Source organism: Anolis sagrei, chromosome 11, assembly GCF_037176765.1.
Source record: "Anolis sagrei isolate rAnoSag1 chromosome 11, rAnoSag1.mat, whole genome shotgun sequence".
In the NCBI taxonomy this organism is placed as follows: domain Eukaryota; kingdom Metazoa; phylum Chordata; class Lepidosauria; order Squamata; family Dactyloidae; genus Anolis; species Anolis sagrei.
In genome coordinates this window covers 17,947,450-17,967,485 of record NC_090031.1, presented here as the reverse complement: position 1 = coordinate 17,967,485, position 20,036 = coordinate 17,947,450, and the positions used below count along the sequence as shown (strand labels likewise).

General features: G+C 45.5%; 1 protein-coding gene across 7 annotated transcripts in view; it reads right to left on the bottom strand.

Annotated features, from left to right (window-relative positions):
• Positions 1 to 20,036, bottom strand: part of NTNG2 (netrin G2) — a 135,451-nt gene that overhangs the window by 43,540 nt on the left and 71,875 nt on the right. The window lies entirely within an intron of this gene.

The following is a 20,036-nucleotide window of genomic DNA, read 5'->3' as shown; positions in this document are numbered from 1 at the left end:
AAGTGGGTTCTGTTTGAATGATACTTTGCAGAAGGCAAAGTGTCTTTATGGGACATAAATCTTTGTTACCGCCAACTCTCGAGCTTGGGTCCTTGGGCTACAGCTTCCTGTGTTCCTGCATTCCTGTGATTCCTCCGTTCCAATGTTTACCTTCTTCTACGGCTTGGGAAAGGCTGAGCGAAGGAAGAGAGATGCTTTTGAACTGTGGTGTTGGAGGAAAGTTCTGAGAGTGCCTTGGACTGCGAGAAGATCCAACCAGTCCATCCTCCAGGAAATAAAGCCCGACTGCTCACTGGAGGGAAGGATACTAGAGACAAAGTTGAAGTACTTTGGCCACATCATGAGGAGACGGCAAAGCCTAGAGAAGACAATTATGCTGGGGAAAGTGGAAGGCAAAAGGAAGAGGGGCCGACCAAGGGCAAGATGGATGGATGGCATCCTTGAAGTGACTGGACTGACCTTGAAGGAGCTGAGGGTGGTGACGGCCGACAGGGAGCTCTGGCATGGGCTGGTCCATGGGCTGGGAGTTAGACAATTCCTAATGGCCGAGAGTTAGACCAAAACAAAAATGAAACAACTAAGTTCCGAAAAAGAGAACAAGTCTGAAGATGTCAATGTAAAGCAAACCCCTCTGGCCATTTCCCAAGCCAAGACAATTCACCAAACCCATTGTTGATGTGTTTATATTCAGAGAGGGGGGATTTCCTGGGCAAACTTGGACCTTCCCTCCAGGTGTTTTGGACTTCAACTCCCACAATTCCCAACAGCCGGGAGTTAGACAATTCCTAATGTCTGAGAGTTAGACCAAAACAAAAAAGAAACAACTAAGTTCTGAGAAAGTGGATAAGTCTGAAGATGTCAATGTAAAGCAAACCCCTCTGGCCATTTCCCAAGCCAAGACAATTCACCAAACCCATTGTTGATGTGTTTATATTCAGAGAGGGGGGATTTCCTGGGCAAACTTGGGCCTTCCCTCCAGGTGTTTTGGACTTCAACTCCCACAATTCCCAACAGCCGGGAGTTAGACAATTCCTAATGTCTGAGAGTTAGACCAAAACAAAAAAGAAACAACTAAGTTCTGAGAAAGTGGATAAGTCTGAAGATGTCAATGTAAAAGCAAACCCCTCTGGCCATTTCCCAAGCCAAGACAATTCACCAAACCCATTGTTGATGTGTTTATATTCAGAGAGGGGGGATTTCCTGGGCAAACTTGGGCCTTCCCTCCAGGTGTTTTGGACTTCAACTCCCACAATTCCCAACAGCCGGGAGTTAGACAATTCCTAATGTCTGAGAGTTAGACCAAAACAAAAAAGAAACAACTAAGTTCTGAGAAAGTGGATAAGTCTGAAGATGTCAATGTAAAAGCAAACCCCTCTGGCCATTTCCCAAGCCAAGACAATTCACCAAACCCATTGTTGATGTGTTTATATTCAGAGAGGGGGGATTTCCTGGGCAAACTTGGGCCTTCCCTCCAGGTGTTTTGGACTTCAACTCCCACAATTCCCAACAGCCGGGAGTTAGACAATTCCTAATGTCCAAGAGTTAGACCAAAACAAAAAAGAAACAACTAAGTTCTGAGAAAGTGGATAAGTCAGAAGACGTCCATAAAAAACAAACCCCTCTGGCCATTTCCCAAGCCAAGGCAATTCACCAAACCCATTGTTGATGTGTTTATATGCAGAGAGAGGGAATTTCCTACCAGCCCAGATAAATCCTAACCTGTTTATCTAGCTAGTCAAAAGATGTCCATAAAAAACAAACCCCTCCAATTATATTAGGCGTGGGCAAACTTTGGCCCTCCGTCCAGGTGCTTTGGACTTCAACTCCCAAAATTCCTAACAGTTAGACAAAAGTTAGATCAAAACAAAACAAAAACGACGAAGTTCCAAGAAAATGGGTAAGTCTGAAGGTGTCAATGTAAAGCAAGCCCCTCTGGCCATTTCCCAAGCCAAGGCAATTCATCAAACCCATTGTTCATGGGTTTTTATGCAGAGAAATGAGATTTACTGCCAGCCCAGATAAATCCAAATCTGTTTACGTAGTTATACCAGGAATGGGCAAACTTTGGACTCTAACTCCCACCATTCCTAACAGCCTCAGGCCCCTTCCTTTTCCCTCTCAGCCACTTAAGCGGAAAAGGAGAAGAAAAGGAAAGGGTCTAAGGCTGTTAAGAGTGGTGGGAGTTGAAGTCCAAAGCACCTGGAGGGCCAAAGTTTGCCCATGCCTCCTCTAACCTATAAGCCTGCCATGTGTTGATACAATTTTTGCAATGTGTTTAATTGTGATGTGACCTGCCTCGTGAATAATAATAATAATAATAATAATAATAATAATAGCTATTTATAATAATAATTGTTGTCATCAACCTGATGGTCAAGGGAACTGGGGTGGAGCCTCTGTTTCAAAGGCAGCCCATGCCTTTGCGAGAGAAAGAGGATTAAGCCCAACCCTTAAGAAGCCCAATCCCCCCTCCTCGGAAAAGGAAATGGAAATGGAGGTCAGCCGCTGTAAGAGGATTGGGGGCCCTGGACACTCGGATGAGAGAAACATTGTTTGGGGGACGGGAGGAAGAGAAGGAAGGAAGGGAGGAAGGAAGGGAGGAAAGTGTTGGGTTTCATCAACAGAAGGGAAGGAGGAAAATAGGGAAAGGAAGGAAGGAAGGAAGGAAGGAAGGAAGGAAGGAAGGAAGGAAGGAAGGGAGGAAAGTGTTGGGTTTCATCAACAGAAGGGAGGGAGGAATATAGGGAAAGGAAGGAAGGAAGGAAGGAAGGAAGGAAGGAAGGGAGGAAAGTGTTGGGTTTCATCAACACAAGGGAGGGAGAAAAATAGGGGAAGGAAGGAAGGAAGGAAGGAAGGAAGGAAGGAAGGAAGGAAGGAAGGCAGGGAGGGAGGGAGGGAGGGAGGAAAATGTTGGGTTTCATCAACAGAAAGGAGGGAAGAAAATAGGGAAAGGAAGGAAGGAATTTGAAAGGAAGGAAGATGAAAGAAGGAAAGGAAGGTGAAAGGAGGGGGAAGGACAGAGAGAAGAGAAGGAAGAAATAAGGAACATTAAAGGAACAAAAGAAGGAAGGAAGGAAAGCAAAAGAAGGAAGGAAGGAAGGAAGGAAGGAAGGAAGGAAGGAAAAGAGGAAAAAGACAGATGGATGGAAGGAAGCAAGAAAGAAAGGTGACATGGATAGATGGGTGGATGGAAGGAAAAGGAGGAAGGGAGGGAAAAGATGGAAGGAAGGAAGGAAGGAAGGAAGGAAGGAAGGAAGGAAGGAAGGGAAAAAAGATGGATGGATGGATGGAAGGAAGGAAGGAAGGACAGAAGGAAGGAAATAAAATAAAGGAAGGAAAATGAAAGGAAGGGAGGGATGAAAGTGAAAGGAGGGAGGAGGGAGGAAGGAAGAAGGGAAGGAGGGGAAGGAAAAAGTGGGAGAAAAGGAGGGAAGGATTGATGGAAGGACAGATAGACGAGGAAGAAATAAGGAACATTAGAAGGACAACAGAAGGAAGAAAGGAAGGAAGGAAGGAAGGAAGGAAGGGAGGGAGGGAGGAAAAAAACAGATGGATGGATGAAAGGAAGGAAGGAAGGAGAAGAAGGAAGAGAGGAAAAGGAAGGAAGAAAAGAAGGAAAGAAGGAAAGTGAAAGGAAGATGGATGAATAGATGAATGGACAGAAGGAGAAGAAGGAAGAGAGGAAAAGGAAGGAAGGGAGAAAGGGGCAATGGAAGGAAATAAAACGGGAAGAAGATGGATGGATGGAAGGCAGAAGAAAGGAAGGAGAAAAAGGAAGAAAGGAAAAAGGAAGGAGGAAGGAAGGGAGGGAGGGAGGGAGGGAAGAAGGAAGGAAGGAAGGAAGGAAGGAAGGAAGGAAGGAAGGAAGGAAGGGAAGCAAGATGGATGGATAGGAGAATCATAGAATCATAGAATCCTAGAGTTAGAAGAGACCTCATGAGCCATCCAGTCCAGCCCCCTGCCAAGAAGCAGGAATATCGTGTTCAAAGCACCCCCGACAGATGGCCATCCAGCCTGTATTTAAAAGCCTCCAAAGAAGGAGCCTCCACCACATTCCAGGGCAGAGAGTTCCACTGTTGAACAGCTCTCACAGTCAGGAAGTTCTTCCTAATGAAGGAAGAGAGGAAAAGATGGATGGATGGATGGAAGGAAGGAAGGAAGGAAGGAAGGAAAGAGGGAAGGAGGGAGGAAGGGAGGAGGAGAAGGAAGAGAGGAAAAGAAACTGAGGAAGGGAGGAAAGAAAATGGAAGGAAGATGGATAGAAGGAGAAGAAGGAAGAGATGAAAAGGAAGGAAGATGTATGGATGGATGGAAGGGAGGGAGGAAGAAAGGATCAAAAGAGAAGAAGGAAGAGAGGAAACGTAAATGAGTAAGGGAGGAAAGAAAGAAAATGGAAGGAATATGGATAGAAGGAAGAGAGGAAAAGAAGGAAAGAAGGAGGGAAGGAAGGTGAAGAAGAAAGAGAGGAAAAGTAAATGAGTAAGGGAGGAAAGAAAGAAATTGAAGGAATATGGATAGAAGAAGGAAGAGAGGAAAAGAAGGAAAGGAGGGAAGGAAGGTGAAGAAGAAAGAGAGGAAAAGTAAATGAGTAAGGGAGGAAAGAAAGAAATTGAAGGAATATGGATAGAAGAAGGAAGAGAGGAAAAGAAGGAAAGAAGGAGGGAAGGAAGGTGAAGAAGAAAGAGAGGAAAAGTAAATGAGTAAGGGAGGAAAGAAAGAAAATGGAAGGAATACGGATAGAAGAAGGAAGAAAGGAAAAGAAGGAAAGGAGGGCAGGAAGGTGAAGAAGAAAGAGAGGAAAAGTAAATGAGTAAGGGAGAAAAGAAAGAAAATGGAAGGAATATGGATAGAAGAAGAGAGGAAAAGAAGGAAAGAAGGAGGGAAGGAAGGTGAAGAAGGAAGAGAAGAAAAGTAAATGAGTAAGGGAGGAAAGAAAGAAAATGGACGGAATATGGATGGAGAGAAGAAAGGAGGAAAAGAAGGAAGGAAGGAAGGAAGGAAGGAAGGAAAGAAGGAAGGAAGGTGAAGAAGGGCAAGATAAAAGGAAGAAAGGGAGGAAGGAAAGAAAATGGAAGGAGGATGGATGGATGGATGGATGGAAGAAAGGAGGAAAAGAAGGAAGGAAGGAAGGAAGGAAGGAAGGAAGGAAGGAAGGAGAAGAAGGGAGATAGTAAAAGAAAGGGAGGGAGGAAGGAAGGAAGAAAGGAAAGAAAATGGAAGGAGGATGGATGGAAGAAAAGAAGGAGAAAGGAAGGAAGGAAGAGAGGAAAAGAATAGATGGATGGATGGAGGGAAGGAGATGGATAGACATCTAGTCCAACTCTATTCTGCCATACAATTCCCCGCATGGGAACGAGATTTCGGAATGTCCTTCCTCTTTCTTGGGGACCTTAGAGGAGCTGTCCAAAGTGCTGAATCTATTTTGGGTCCAGGCCGAGTCTCCTTCCCTTAATAGCTCTGCTTGAAAGTTCATCCTCCTGGAATCGCAAGCCTTAGAGAACATTGCAGAGCCCACGACCAAAATAACTTTTTCCTTGGCCCCAAATTGCAGATTTTGGCCCCGAATCCCAGGACGATATTTATACTGGGATCAGGAGCGAAAGCCATGCAAGACGGGCGGTTACAGATCAAACATCCGGAAAACAAGAGGAGCCCTTTTCCTTTATTTCCATCGCAGCTCTATAGATCTTTGCTGGATGGAGGATTTCGGCGGAAAAGAGACGGACGAATCTTTCTCGTATGTCAAAAGGCTGATTCTGTCTCTTCTCCGTTTCCCACGAAAGCAGCAATTATTGCATTTCTTCCAAGTCCAGCTACAGTCCAGAGCCCCCCAAATGCAAATCTTCCCTTGTTTTTGCAGATTAGAGTCTCTTTTTCTTGACAGGGGCTTTTGGGGGGCTTCATGCGTTGCCAGTTTCGTCAAGGCCCTCCTCGCCTGTCAAAGCGCTGCCTTTTAATGACGGACGGCCGCAGGAGGGGATCCACGGGCCGATGGTCGTTTCTTGGCAAGGAAAGGAAGCCGCAACTTGGAAATGAGATCAATGGAGCTTCTCCAGGGATCGGGACCAAAGAGCTTCCTCCACATTGATCTTCTCCCATTAGAGACGCATCCGTTTCCCATTTGGTGGGAAAGGAGAGGTCAAAACCAACATGGTGGACAACACAAGCTGCTTTGAGTCTCCTTGCGGAAACATAATCATAATAATACAAATACTATGTAACCCGATTTTCGTTCCTAGGCTATCAATGTCATTTCCTAATTGGTCCATGAGGAAACAGTGACACAGATATGCTGATGAGTTTCTGATTGATTCAAATGTCCAGTGAAAGACAATGGTGTAATAATCTATATATATAAAGTCCAAAAGGGCACCGTTAGGGGCCGCAAAACGCAAAAACCCCCAGACGAAAAATCACCAAACTTGGTGTACGCATACCTCAAACCACAAGGTATGCAGAACACTCATCACAACTCAAAAAAAATATAACAACAAACTCACAATTACACAACCAAACGGAGCATGCGCAGAGGAGTCCTGGCACGAGTCGCCTGGCGCGTGCACATGGCCGCACCACGGTATATCAGAGAAGAAAGGTAGGAAATAAACAAAAGGAGGGAAGGGGAAGGGAAGGTGTATGAAAAAAGGAAGGAAGGAGAAGTTGGGAAAGTATATGAGGGAAGAAAGGTAGGAAAGAAAGAAGAAAGAGAGAGTAGGAGCATGGGAAAGAAGGGAGAAAGGAAGGAAGGAAGAAGAAAGGAGTGGAAGGGAAGGTGTAGGAACGAAGGAAAGGAAGGAAGAAAGGACAGAAGAAAAAGGAAGGGAGGAAAGAAAGCAAATGAAGAAGAGAAAGGGAGGGAAGGAAAGAAAGAAAGAAAGAAAGAAAAGGAAGTATGGAACTACAGAGCGAAGGAAGGAAAGAGAGGGAAGAAAGGAGACAAAGAGGAAGGAAAAGAAAAAGGGAGGAGGAAGGAAAGAGGTACAGAAGAAAGGAGGAGAGGAAGGGAGGAAAGACGCAGCAAAGGAAAAAGAGAAAGAAGGAGAGAAAAAATAAGAAATAAGGAGAAGGAAGGAAGAAAGCAAACAGCTAAGGAAGGAAGTAAACAGGTAGAGAAGGAAGAAAGGAAAGAAGAAAATGGAATGAAGGAAGGAGTGAAAGAAGCAGAGAAAAAGGGAGAGAAGGTTGGCCACAGCAACGCGTGGCGGGTAAAGCTAGTAATCTATATAAATAAAAATGTAATGTTCGTTTGTGGGATTAACATAACTCAAAAACCACTGGACGAATTGACACCGAATTTGGACACCTAACAACCCAATGTCCTTCACTCAAAAAATTGATTTTGTCATTTGGGAGTTGTAATTGCTGGGATTTATAGTTCACCTACAATCAAAGAGCATTCTGAGCCCCACCAACGATGGAATTGAACCAAACTTGGCACACAGTTCTCCCATGACCAACAGAAAATAGTGGAAGGGTTTGGTGGGTAGGGTCCTTTGGTTTTGGAGTTGTAGTTCACTTACATCAGAGATTACTGTGGACTCAAAGAATGATGGATACTACACGAATACTCAATATGCCCAAATGTGAATACTGGTGGAGTTTGGGGAAAATAGAGTCTTGACATTTGGGAGTTGTAGTTGCTGGGATTTATAGTTCACCGAGCTCTGAGGATTACCTGGGAAGGAATCCCACTGGAGCATTGCAGCGCACCCAAATACCTGGGAGTCACTTTGGACCGTGCTCTGACCTACAAGGAGCACTGCCTGAACATCAAACAAAAAGTGGGCGCTAGAAACAACATCATGCGAAAGCTGACTGGCACAACCTGGGGATCACAACCAGACACAGTGAAGACATCTGCCCTTGCGCTATGCTACTCTGCTGCTGAGTATGCATGCCCAGTGTGGAACACATCTCACCACACTAAAACAGTGGATGTGGCTCTTAATGAGACATGCCGCATTATCACGGGGTGTCTGCGACCCACACCACTGGAGAAATTACACTGCTTAGCCGGTATTGCACCACCTGACATCCGCCGGGAAGTAGCAGCCAATAGTGAAAGGACCAAGGCAGAGACATCTCCAGCTCATCCCCTGTTTGGGTATCAGCCAGCACGTCAACGACTTAAATCAAGACATAGTTTTCTTAGAACTACAGAGACACTCGCTGGAACACCCCAGCAAGCGAGAGTCCAAAAGTGGCAGGCCCAAACCCAGCACCTCAATTCATGGGTGATACCAGATGAGAGACTCCCCCCTGGGCACTCAGAAGACTGGGCGACTTGGAAGGCGCTGAACAGATTGCGCTCTGGCACCACGAGATGCAGAGCCAATCTTAAGAAATGGGGCTACAGGGTGGAATCCTCGGCATGCGAGTGTGGAGAAGAACAAACCACTGACCACCTGCTGCAATGCACCCTGAGCCCTGCCACATGCACGATGGAGGACCTTCTTGCGGCAACCCCAGAGGCACTCCAAGTGGCCAGATACTGGTCAAAGGACATTTAACCAAATACCAAATTTACAAAATCTGTGTGGTTTTTTTTTCTTTTTCTTTTTCTTTTTAATCTCTGTGTTTGTTTTGCTCTGTTAGAATTGTAATACAATGGTTGCTGATGACACGATAAATAAATAGTTCACCTATAATCACAGAGCATTCTGAACCCCACCAACGAGAGAATTGGGCCAAACCTCCCACACAGAACCCCCATGTGAGCCACAGCAATGCGTGGCAGGGGGGTGGCTAGTCATCATCATCATCATCATCATCTTTATTTATACCCTGCCACCATCTCCCAAAGGGGACTCTGGGTAGCTTACATGAGGCCAAGTCCAATAATACAATTACAATAAAATAAGTACAAAACAGCAAAAATAACAATGCAATAACACAAGGCAATAAAATAAGTGAAACATAAGAACGAAACAAAACAGTGCAAAATACAGTAACAGTAAGACTCTAAAGACAAAGGTGTTGTTTCCAGGTAATTTAAAACCCAGACTTTTGTCCCTGGGTTATAAATGCCATTTCCTAATTGGTCCATGAGTAAACAATGATGCAGATATGCTGATGAGTTTCTGATTGACGCAAGTGTCCAGTGCAAGACAAAGGTGTAAGACTCAAAAGACAAAAAGGTGTTGTTTCCTATGAAACACAGCTTTTGTTCCTGGGTTATAAATGCCATTTCCTAATTGGTTCTCTCATGGGAAAAGTTTACTAAACTTCAAAAACTGTTTTTACGGGAGGGACATACTGCTATAGCACATTATATTATATTATTATTGTGGGAGTTGAAGTCCAAAACACCTGGAGGGAAGGCCCAAGTTTGCCCATGCCTGATCTAGCTAGATAAACAGGTTAGGATTTATCTGGGCTGGCAGGAAATCCCCTCTCTCTGCATATCAACACATCAACAATGGGTTTGGTGAATTGCCTTGGCTTGGGAAATGGCCAGAGGGATGTTTTTTATGGACGTCTTCTGACTTATCCACTTTCTCGGAACTTAGTTGATTCTTTTCTGTTTTCGTCTAACTCTCGGACATTAGGAGTTGTCTAACTTATGGAATGCGTTGCCGGTTGAAACTCGAACCATCCGAGACCTACTTGCTTTTCGGAAAACCTGTAAAACTTTTCTTTTCCGGAAAGCTTTTGATGGGTGAACAACCCAGGCTATGTCTGTCCTCACTGCCTATTGTTATTGTTGTGGTTATTTTTAAAGCTAACTGTATTGTTTTAATGTTTCTGTAAACCGCTCTGAGCCAAATTGAGAGTAGCGGTATACAAGTTAAATAAATAAATAAATAAATAAATAAAATAACTCCCGGCTGTTGGGAATTGTGGGAATTGAAGTCCAAAACACCTGGAGGGAAGGCCCAAGTTTGCCCAGGAAATCCCCCCTCTCTGTATATCAACAAATGAACAATGGGTTTGGTTAATTGTCTTGGCCTGGGAAATGGCCAGAGGGGTTTGCTTTACATTGACGTCTTCAGACTTGTTCTCTTTTTCAAAACTTAGTTGTTTCATTTTTGTTTTGATCTCACTCTCGGCCATTGGGGACTGTCCAACTCCCGGCTGTTAGGAATTGTGGGAATTGAAGTCCAAAACACCTGGAGGGAGGGCCTAAGTTTGCCCATGCCTGATCTAAGTAGATAAACAGGTTTAGATTTATCTGGCCTGGCAGGAAATCCCCTCTCTCTGCAAATAAACACATCAACAATGGGTTTGGTCAATTGCCTTAATAAAAAATAATAAACCTTTATTTGTACCCCGCTACCATCTCGGTGCAGCTTACAAGAGGCCGAGCCCAAATACAACAGCAGCAACAACAACAACACAACAATTCAAAAACAAAAAAAACAAAGCAATAACATTAACAACATCTAATGATGCAATTGAAAACAATGGTTGGGCCAAATGTAATAATTAAAATTAAAAAGTGCTGGGCATGGCAAGGTGGGGTGTTTGGAGGGGGATAGGCATGCAGATATCCTGGATCTCTGATAAAGTGCGTTGGGACATAATGCTAGGAGTTTCCTTATTCTGGAAAGGCACACTGGAACAACCACGTTTTCAAGCTCCTCCTAAAGATTGCTAGCGACGGGGCCTGCCTGATGTCCTTAGGGAGAGAGCTCCAGAGTTGAGGGGCCACCACCAAGAAAGCCCTATCCCTCGTCCCCACCAATCGCGCTTGCGATGCCAGTGGGATCGTGAGCAGGGCCTCTCCAGATGAATGAAGAGATCGTGTGGGTTCATACACAGAGATGCGGTCACGCAGGTAGGCGGGTCCCAAACCGTTTAGGGCTTTGTAGGTAAGAACCTGCACCTTGAATTGGGACCGGAAAATGAATGGAAGCCAGTGGAGCTCCTTAAACAGGAGGGTTGACCTCTCTCTGTAAGGAGCGCCAATTAACATCCTGGCCGCCGCCCGTTGGACCAATTGAAATTTCCAGGCCGTTTTCAAGGGCAGCCCCACGTAGAGTGCATTACAGTAGTCCAATCTGGAAGTGACTAAGGCGTGGACCACCCTGGCCAAATCCGCCTTCGCGAGGTACGGTCGCAGTTGGCGCACGAGTCTTAATTGTGCAAAAGCCCTCCCAGCCACCGCCGATGCCCGAGTTTCAAGTGTAAGTGATGAGTCCAGGAGGACACCCAAACTGCGGACCTGTGACTTCAGGGGGAGTGCAACCCCGTCCAGCACAGGTTGCCACCCTATACCCCAATCCGGTTTACGATCGACCAGGAGGACCTCTGTCTTGTCGGGATTGATCTTCAGCTTGTTCGTCCTCATCCAGACAGCCACAGCGGCCAGGCACTTGTCCAGTCCCCGAGGGGCTTCCTTGGAGTTAGGTGGAAAAGAGTAGTAGAGTTGTGTGTCATCTGCGTAGAGATGGCACCCAACTCCAAAACTCCGGATGACCTCACCCAGTGGTTTCATGTAGATGTTGAAAAGCATGGGAGACAGAATGGAACCCTGCGGGACCCCACAGGTCAAAGGCCAGGGGTCTGAGCAGGCGTCTCCCAGCTTCACCAACTGGGAATGACCCTCCAGGAAGGACCGGAGCCACGATAGAACCGTGCCCCCAAGTCCCATCCTGGAGAGTCGTCCCAGAAGGATACCATGATCAATGGTATCAAAAGCCGCTGAGATGTCCAAGAGAACTAACAGGGTCACACTCCTCCTGTCCAGCTCTCTACGGAGGTCATCCACCAAGGCGACCAAAGCCGTCTCAGTGCCGTGGCCAGGCTTGAAACCAGACTGTGACTGGTCCAGGTAATTGATGCCTTGGCTTGGGAAATGGCCAGAGGGGTTTGTTTTTCATTGACATCTTCAGACTTATCCACTTTCTCGGAACTTAGCCGTTTCTTTTTCGTTTTGGTCTAACTCTTGGACATTAGGAATTGTCTAACTGTTAGGAATTGTGGGAGTTGAAGTCCAAAACATCTGGGCGAAGGGCGGAAGTTTGCCCATGCCTGGTCTAGACATTTTGATTAGAAAATGACCCTGCAAGGCCCTGATCCAAAAGGTAGCATTGAGAATAGGAATTAGGTGCAATGGTGCATGAGACTCGAGGAAATACAGGATGATTCCGTTTGAGTGCTGGCCTTTGGGGATCCGGGTTCGAATCCTGACTCAGCTGTTGTCCCTCTCCTGCATTGAGTCCTGGGGGACATTGTCGTCGAAGTGCCTGCCTCGTCCCCCCTTCCTGCTCCTCTTCCTCCTCCTCCTCGGAGCGGCTGCTCCTTCTTAAATAATGCATCCTGATGGATTGGTCTGGAAAGTGCTGCGTCGCTGGGTCGGGTTGCGCAGGTTATCGTTTCCTGATGAGATTGATGATTCTCAAAGGTCGCGCTCAGAAAGCAATTCTCCAGCAAGATTGATCCCAGGGACCAGGGAAATTTGTTTTTTCTCCCGTCCAGATGGGGCCTGACGGCTGACATTTGCTCAAAGAAGGATCGAGCTAAAAAGGGACCCCCAAGGGGCATCTAGCCCAACCCTCTTCTGCCATGCTAATGAATGATAGAAGGGGACCCCTAATCTAACCTTACTCTGCCACACAAGTGGATGACTGAGTTGGAAGGGGGCCCAAAAGGCCATCTAGCCCAACCCTATTTTGCCATAGAAAGGAATGACAGAAGGGGACTCCAAAGGGCATCTAATCCAACCTTTATTTTGCCATACAAGTGAATGATTGAGTTGGAAGGGGACCCCAAAGGTCATCTAGCCCAACCCTATGCTGCCATACAAAGGAGTATTTATTAGTATATATTATCAGTAGTATTATATTTAATATATTATTATATTACATTATTATTATAACGTAATATAATATATTGTTGGAAGGGGACCCAAAAGGCCATCTAGCCCAACCCTATTTTGCCATAGAAAGGAATGATAGAAGGGGACTCCAAAGGGCATCTAGTCCAACTTTTATTTTGCCATACAAATGAATGATCAAATTGAAAGGGGACCCCAAAGGTCATCTACTCCAACCATATCTGGCATGCTAATGAATGATAAAAGGGGACTCCAAAGGGCATCTAGTCCAACCTTTAATTTGCCATACAAACGAATGATCGAGTTGAAAGGGGACCCCAAAGGTCATCTAGCCCAACCCTATTCTGCCATGCAAAGTATATATTAGTATATATTATCAGTAGTATTATATTTAATATATTATTATTATTATTATTATTATTATTATTATTATTATATTGTTGGAAGGGGACCCAAAAGGGGATCTAGCCCACCCCTATTTTGCTATAGAAAGGAATGACAGAAGGGGACTCCAAAGGGCATCTAGCCCAACCCTATTCTGCCATACAAATGAATGATAGAAGGGGACCCCAAGGGTCACCTAGTCCAACCTTATACTGCCATACAAATGAATGATTGAGTTGGAAGGGGACTCCAAAGGTCATCTAGCCCAACCCTATTCTGCCATACAAATGAATATATATTATTATATATTATCAGTAGTATTATATTTAATATATTATTATATTACATTATTATTATAACATAATATAATATATTGTTGGAAGGGGACCCAAAAGGGCATCTAGTCCAACGCTATTGTGTCATACAAAGGAATGGCAGAAGGGGACCCCAATGGTCATCTAGTCCAACCTTACTTTGCCATACAAGTGAATGATTGAGTTGGAAGGAGACCCAAAAGGGCATCTAGTCCAACCCTATTCTGTCATAGAAAGGAATGGTAGAAGGGCACCCCAAGGGTCATCTAGTCCAACCCTGTTCTGTCATACAAATAAATAACTTAGAAGGAGACCCCAAAGGGCTGTATCTCTTCTCTACGGATACTCAAAGCAGCTCACAATCAAAGACATTACAACTTAAAATATATACAAATACGCAACAATAAAACAGTATTATCATTATATATTATTATATATTATCAGTAGTATTATATTTAATATAGTAGTATTATTATATTACATTATTATTATAAATTATTATCTAAAGGGCATCTAGTCCAACCCTATCCTGCCATACATATGAATGATCGAGTTGGAAGGGGACTCCAAAGGACATTTATTCCCACCCTATTCTGTCATGCAGTATAAATGAATGAAAAAAGGGAACTCCAAGGGTCATCTAGTCCAACTTTATTCTGCCATACAAATGAATGATTGAATTGAAAGGGGGCTCCAAAGGGCATCTAGTCCAACCCTATTCTGCCATACAAAAGAATGATAGAAGGGGATTCTGAAGGGCATCTAGTCCAACCCTACGTTGGCATTCAAAGGAATGAGAGAAGGGGACCCCAAGGGTCATCTAGTCCAACCTTGTTTTGCCATATAAATGAATGGTTAACTTAGAAGAGGACCCCAAAGGGCATCTAGTCCAATCCTATTCTGCCATACAAAGGAATGATAGAAGGGGACTCTAGATGACTCTAAAGGCCATCTAGTCCGACCTTATACTGCCATACAAGTGAATGATAGAAGGGGACCCCAAAGGGCATCTATTATTATTATTTACAGCTTTTATATTCCGCCCTGCTCACCCCGCAGGAGACTCAGGGCAGATTACAGTGTACACATATATGGCAAACATTCAATGCCAATTTTGACATACAAACATATACAGACATACACAGAGGCTATTTAACTTTTTCTGGCCACCAGGGGAGCTGTCGCTTTCATCGTCCATCTGCGATGCTGATGAAGCACTTCCGCATTCCCCGCATGCTTCCCCGCTGGAATGCTTTGCTGGAGTCTTCTTTATGGCCTCATAAATCAGTTAATTTAGCCTCCCCACAATTTTAAGGTGGTACCTTATTTTTCCTACTTGACAGACGCAACTGTCTTTCAGGTTGCAAAGGTCAACAACAGGCTACACACAATTGGTTGGAAACCCACTCCAACCCGGGCTGGCTTCGAACTCATGACCTTTTGGTCAGAGTGATCTTAATGCAGCTGACACTCAGCCAGCTGCGCCACAATGATAGAAGGGGACCCCAAGGGTCATTTAGTCCAACCCTGTTCTGCCATATAAATGAATGGTCAACTTAGAAGGGGACGCCAAAGGGCATCCAGTCCAGTCCTGTTCTGCTATACAAAGGAATGACAGAAGGGGGCTCCCAAGGACATCTAGTCCGACCTTATACTGCCATACAAGTGAATGATAGAAGGGGACCCCAAAGGGCATCCAGCCCAACCTGTTCTGCCAGGGGACTCCAGAGGGCATCTAGTCCAATTCTATTCTGCCATACAGGGGACCCCAAAGGGCATCTAGTCCAACCATACTTTGCCATACAAAGGAATAATAGAAGGGGACTCTAAAGGCCATCTAGTCCGACCTTATACTCCCATACAAGTGAATGATAGAAGGGCCCCCCAAAGGGCATCTAGTCCAACCCTACTTTGGCATTCAAAGGAAGGGGCTCCCAAAGGGCATCTAGTCCAACTCTACTTTGCCATTCAAAGGAAGGGGCTCCCAAAGGACATCTAGTCCAACTCTACTTTGCCATTCAAAGGAATGATAGAAGAGGACCCCAAGGGCCATCTATTCCAACCCTGTTCTGCCATATAAATGAATGGTCAACTTAGAAGGGGACTCCAAAGGGCATCTAGTCCAATCCTATTCTGCCATACAGGAGACCCCAAAGGGCATCTAGTCCAACCCTACTTTGCTATACAAAGGAATGATAGAAGGGGACTCTAAAGGCCATGTAGTCCGACCTTATACTCCCATACAAGCGAATGATAGAAGGGGCCCCCAAAGGACATTTAGTCCAAGTCTACTTTGCCATTCAAAGGAATGATAGAAGGGGCCCCCAAAGGGCATCTAGTCCAACTCTACTTTGCCATTTAAAGGAATGATAGAAGGGGACCCCAAGGGTCATCTAGTCCAACCCTGTTCTGCCATATAAATGAATTGTCAACTTAGAAGGGGACTCCAAAGGGCATCTAGTCCAACCCTACTTTGCCATACAAAGGAATGATAGAAGGGGACTCTAAAGGCCATCTAGTCTGACCTTATACTCCCATACAAGTGAATGATAGAAGGGGCCCCCAAAGGACATCTAGTCCAACCCTACTTTGGCATTCAAAGGAATGATAGAAGGGGGCACAAGGGTCATCTAGTCCAACTCTACTTTGCTATTCAAAGGAATGAAAGAAGGGGACCCCAAGGGTCATCTAGTCCAACTCTACTTTGCCATTCAACGGAATGATAGAAGGGGACCCCAAAGGGCATCCAGCCCAACCTATTCTGCCAGGGGACTCTAGAGGGAATGTAGTCCAACCCTATTCTGCCATACAAAGGAATGATAGAAGGAGACCAAGGGCCATCTAATCCAACCCTCTACTGTACTATCATTCCATTAAAGCCCTCCCAACAGAGGCGCATCCATCCTGTTGACATACAAGATGACTTCCAGATGCTCTCTAATCCACTCTCCAGCTCTTCCTGTTTTGCAAAACATTCCCAAAACATCACCGCATCCCGCCTTCCACTCAATCAAAGAATGTGATGTTTGGGGACTTGTCTCTTTCCTCTTTCAGTCGCGTTCATCCCAGCCAACCGCGTCCCTCAAAGGCTCCATGCCGGGTGCCGACGGCCAAAACAAAAGCGGGACCAGCAGGAATCTTGGGTTCTCTCGCAGGAGGAGGAGAAGGAGAAGGATATTTTTAAAATACGTCCTTTCTGAAGGCAACCTGTCCCCCGAAATAGACTAATGAGGACTCGGTGTGCTCCGGAAAGCGCCGATAAGTGGCTCTCCCCAAAATAAACCCTTCCCAAAAGGCCATTTGAGGGCAGACTCAACCCTTTAGGAAATGGGAGATGTCTGTAAGGAATAGGGCCCATTGTCCACCCATTTTGTGGATGATGGGGTTGTACGTAATGGTCAAGTTGGACTGTTTATTTAATTGGAAGGCGGAATAAGGCAGGACTAGATGACCTTTGGGGTCCCCTTCCAACTCTAATGATTATTGAGAGGTGGGATGTGCCTCTGTCAGGAGGGCTTTAACTGTATGGCGGAATAGGGTTGGACTAGATGACCTTTGAGGGTCCCCTTCCAACTCTACAATCCTTGAGAGTCCGAAAGGGCCTCTACTGGGAGGACTTTAATTGTATGGCGGAATAAGACTGGACTAGATGACCTTTGGGGTCCCTTTGCAACTCCAATAATTATTGAGAGGTGAGATGTGCCCCTGTCAGGAGGGCTTTAATTGTATGGTGGAATAGGATTGGACTAAATGAGCTTGGGGGGTCCCCTTACAGCTCTAATAATTATTGGGAGGTGAGGTGGGCCTCTGTTGGAGGGCTTTAATTGTATGGCAGAATAGGGCTGGACTAGATGACCTTTGAAGGTCCCCTTCCAACTCTTATCAGTCTTGAGTGGCAGAATATGCCTCTGTTAGGAGGGTTTTAAATCTAAGGTGGAATAGGGTTGAACTAGATGTCTTTTGGGGTTACCCTTTCCAACTCTAATAATTATTGAGAGGCAGGATGTGCCTCTGTTGGGAGGGCTTTAATTGTATGGGAGAATAGGGCAGAACTAGATGATCTTTGAGGTTCCCCTTTCAACTCTTATCAGTCTTGAGAGCCTGGATGTGCCTCCTTTGGGAGGGCTTTGAGTGTATGGCGGAATAGGGCTGGACTAGATGACCTTTCAAGGTCCCTTTCCAACTCTAATAATTGTTGAGAGGTGAGATGTGCTTCTGTCGGGAGGGCTTTAATTGTACGGTGGAATAGGGTTGGACAAGATGACCTTTGAGGTTCCCCTTGCAACTCTAATAATTATTGAGAGGCGGGGTGGGCCTCTGTTAGGAGGGCTTTAATTGTATGGCGGACTAGGGCTGGACTAGATGACCTTTGAGGTTCCCCTTATCAGTCTTGAGAGGCTTGATGTGCCTCCGTTCGGAGGGCTTTAATTGTATGTTGGAATAGGGTTGGACTGAATGAGCTTGGAGGGTCTCTTTCCAACTCTAATAATTATTGAGTGGTGGGATGTGCTTCTGTCGGGAGGGGTTTAATTGTATGGTGCAATAGGGGTGGGGAGGGTCCCTTTCCGACTCTACAATCCTTGAGAGGTGGGATGGGCCTTTGTTGGGATGTACTTTAATTGTATGGTGGAAATGGGCTGGACTAGATGACCTTTGATGGTGTCCTTCCACCTCTATGAGATGTGCCTCTGTCAGGAGGACTTTAATTGTATGGTGCAATAGGGTTGGGGAGGGTCTCTTTCCAACTCTATCATTCTTGAGAGGCAAGATGGGCCTCTGTCAGGAGGGCTTTAATTGTATGGTGGAAATGGGCTGGACTAGATGACCTTTCACAGTCTCCTTCCACCTCTATGGGATGTGCCTCTGTCAGGAGGGCTTTAATTGTAAGGGCCAGACTAGATGACCTTCGGGGATCCCCACCCAACACAATAATTCATTTGTAGAGTAGAACTGGGTTGGAGTAGATGACCTTTGAGGTTCTCCTTCCAACCCTCATCAGTCTTGAGAGGCTGGATGTGCCTCCGTTGGGAGGGCTTTAATTGTATGGCTAGATAGGGCTGGACGAGATGACCTTTGGGGATCCCCACCCAACTCAATCATTCATTTGTATGGTAGAATTGGGTTGGAGTAGATGACCTTTGAGGTTCTCCTTCCAACCCTTATCATTCTTGAGAGGCAGAATGGACTTCTGTTGGGAGGGCTTTAATTGTATGGCGGGATAGGGCTGTACTAGATGACCTTTGGGGATCCCTACCCAACTCAATCATTCATTTGTATGGTAGAATTGGGTTGGAGTAGATGACCTTTGAGGTTCTCCTTGGTTAGACTGGATGGTCCATGAGGTCTCTTCCAACTCTTTGATTCTATGATTCCAACCTTGAGAGGCTGGATGTGCCTCCGTTGGGAGGGCTTTAATTGTATGGCTAGATAGGGCTGTACTACATGACCTATGGGGATCCCCACCTAACTCAATCATTCATTTGTATGGTAGAATTGGGTTGGAGTAGATGACCTTAGTGGTTCTCCTTCCAACCCTTATCATTCTTGAGAGGCAGAATGGCCTTCTGTTGGGAGGGCTGTAATTGTATGGCGGGATAGGGTCAGACTAGATGACCTTTGGCGATCCCCAAAATCATTCATTTGTATGCTAGAATTGGGTTGAAGTAGATGACCTTTGAGGTTCTCCTTGGTTGGACTGGATGGCCCATGAGGTCTCTTCCAACTCTTTGATTCTATGATTACAACCTTGAGAGGCTGGATGTGCCTCCGTTGGGAGGGCTTTAATTGTATGGCTAGATAGGGATGGACTACATGACCTTTGGGGATCCCCACCCAACTCAATCATTCATTTGTATGGTATAATTGGGTTGGAGTAGATGACCTTTGAGGCTCTCCTTCCAACCCTTATCAGTCTTGTGAGGCTGGATGTGCCTCTGTTGGGAAGGCTTTAATTGTATGGCTAGATAGGGCTGGACTACATGACCTTTGGGGATCCCTACACAACTCAATCATTCATTTGTATGGTAGAACTGGGTTGGAGTAGATGACCTTTGAGGTTCTCCTTCCAGCCTTGAGAGACTGGATGTGCCTCCGTTGGGAGGGCTTTAATTGTATGGCTAGTTAGGGCTGGACTACATGACCTTTGGGGATCCCCACCCAACTCAATCATTCATTTGTATGGTAGAATTGGGTTGGAGAAGATGACCTTTGAGGTTCTCCTTCTAACCTTGAGAGACTGGATGTGCCTCCATTGGGAGGGCTTTAATTGTATGGCGGGATAGGGTCAGACTGGATGACCTTCGGGGATCCCCACCCAACTCAATCATTCATTTGTATGGTAGAATTGGGTTGGAGTAGATGACCTTTGAGGCTCTCCTTCCAACCCTTATCAGTCTTGTGAGGCTGGATGTGCCTCTGTTGGGAAGGCTTTAATTGTATGGCTAGATAGGGCAGAACTACATGACCTTTGGGGATCCCTACCCAACTCAATCATTCATTTGTATGGTAGAATTGGGTTGGAGTAGATGACCTTTGAGGTTCTCCTTCCAACCCTCATCAGT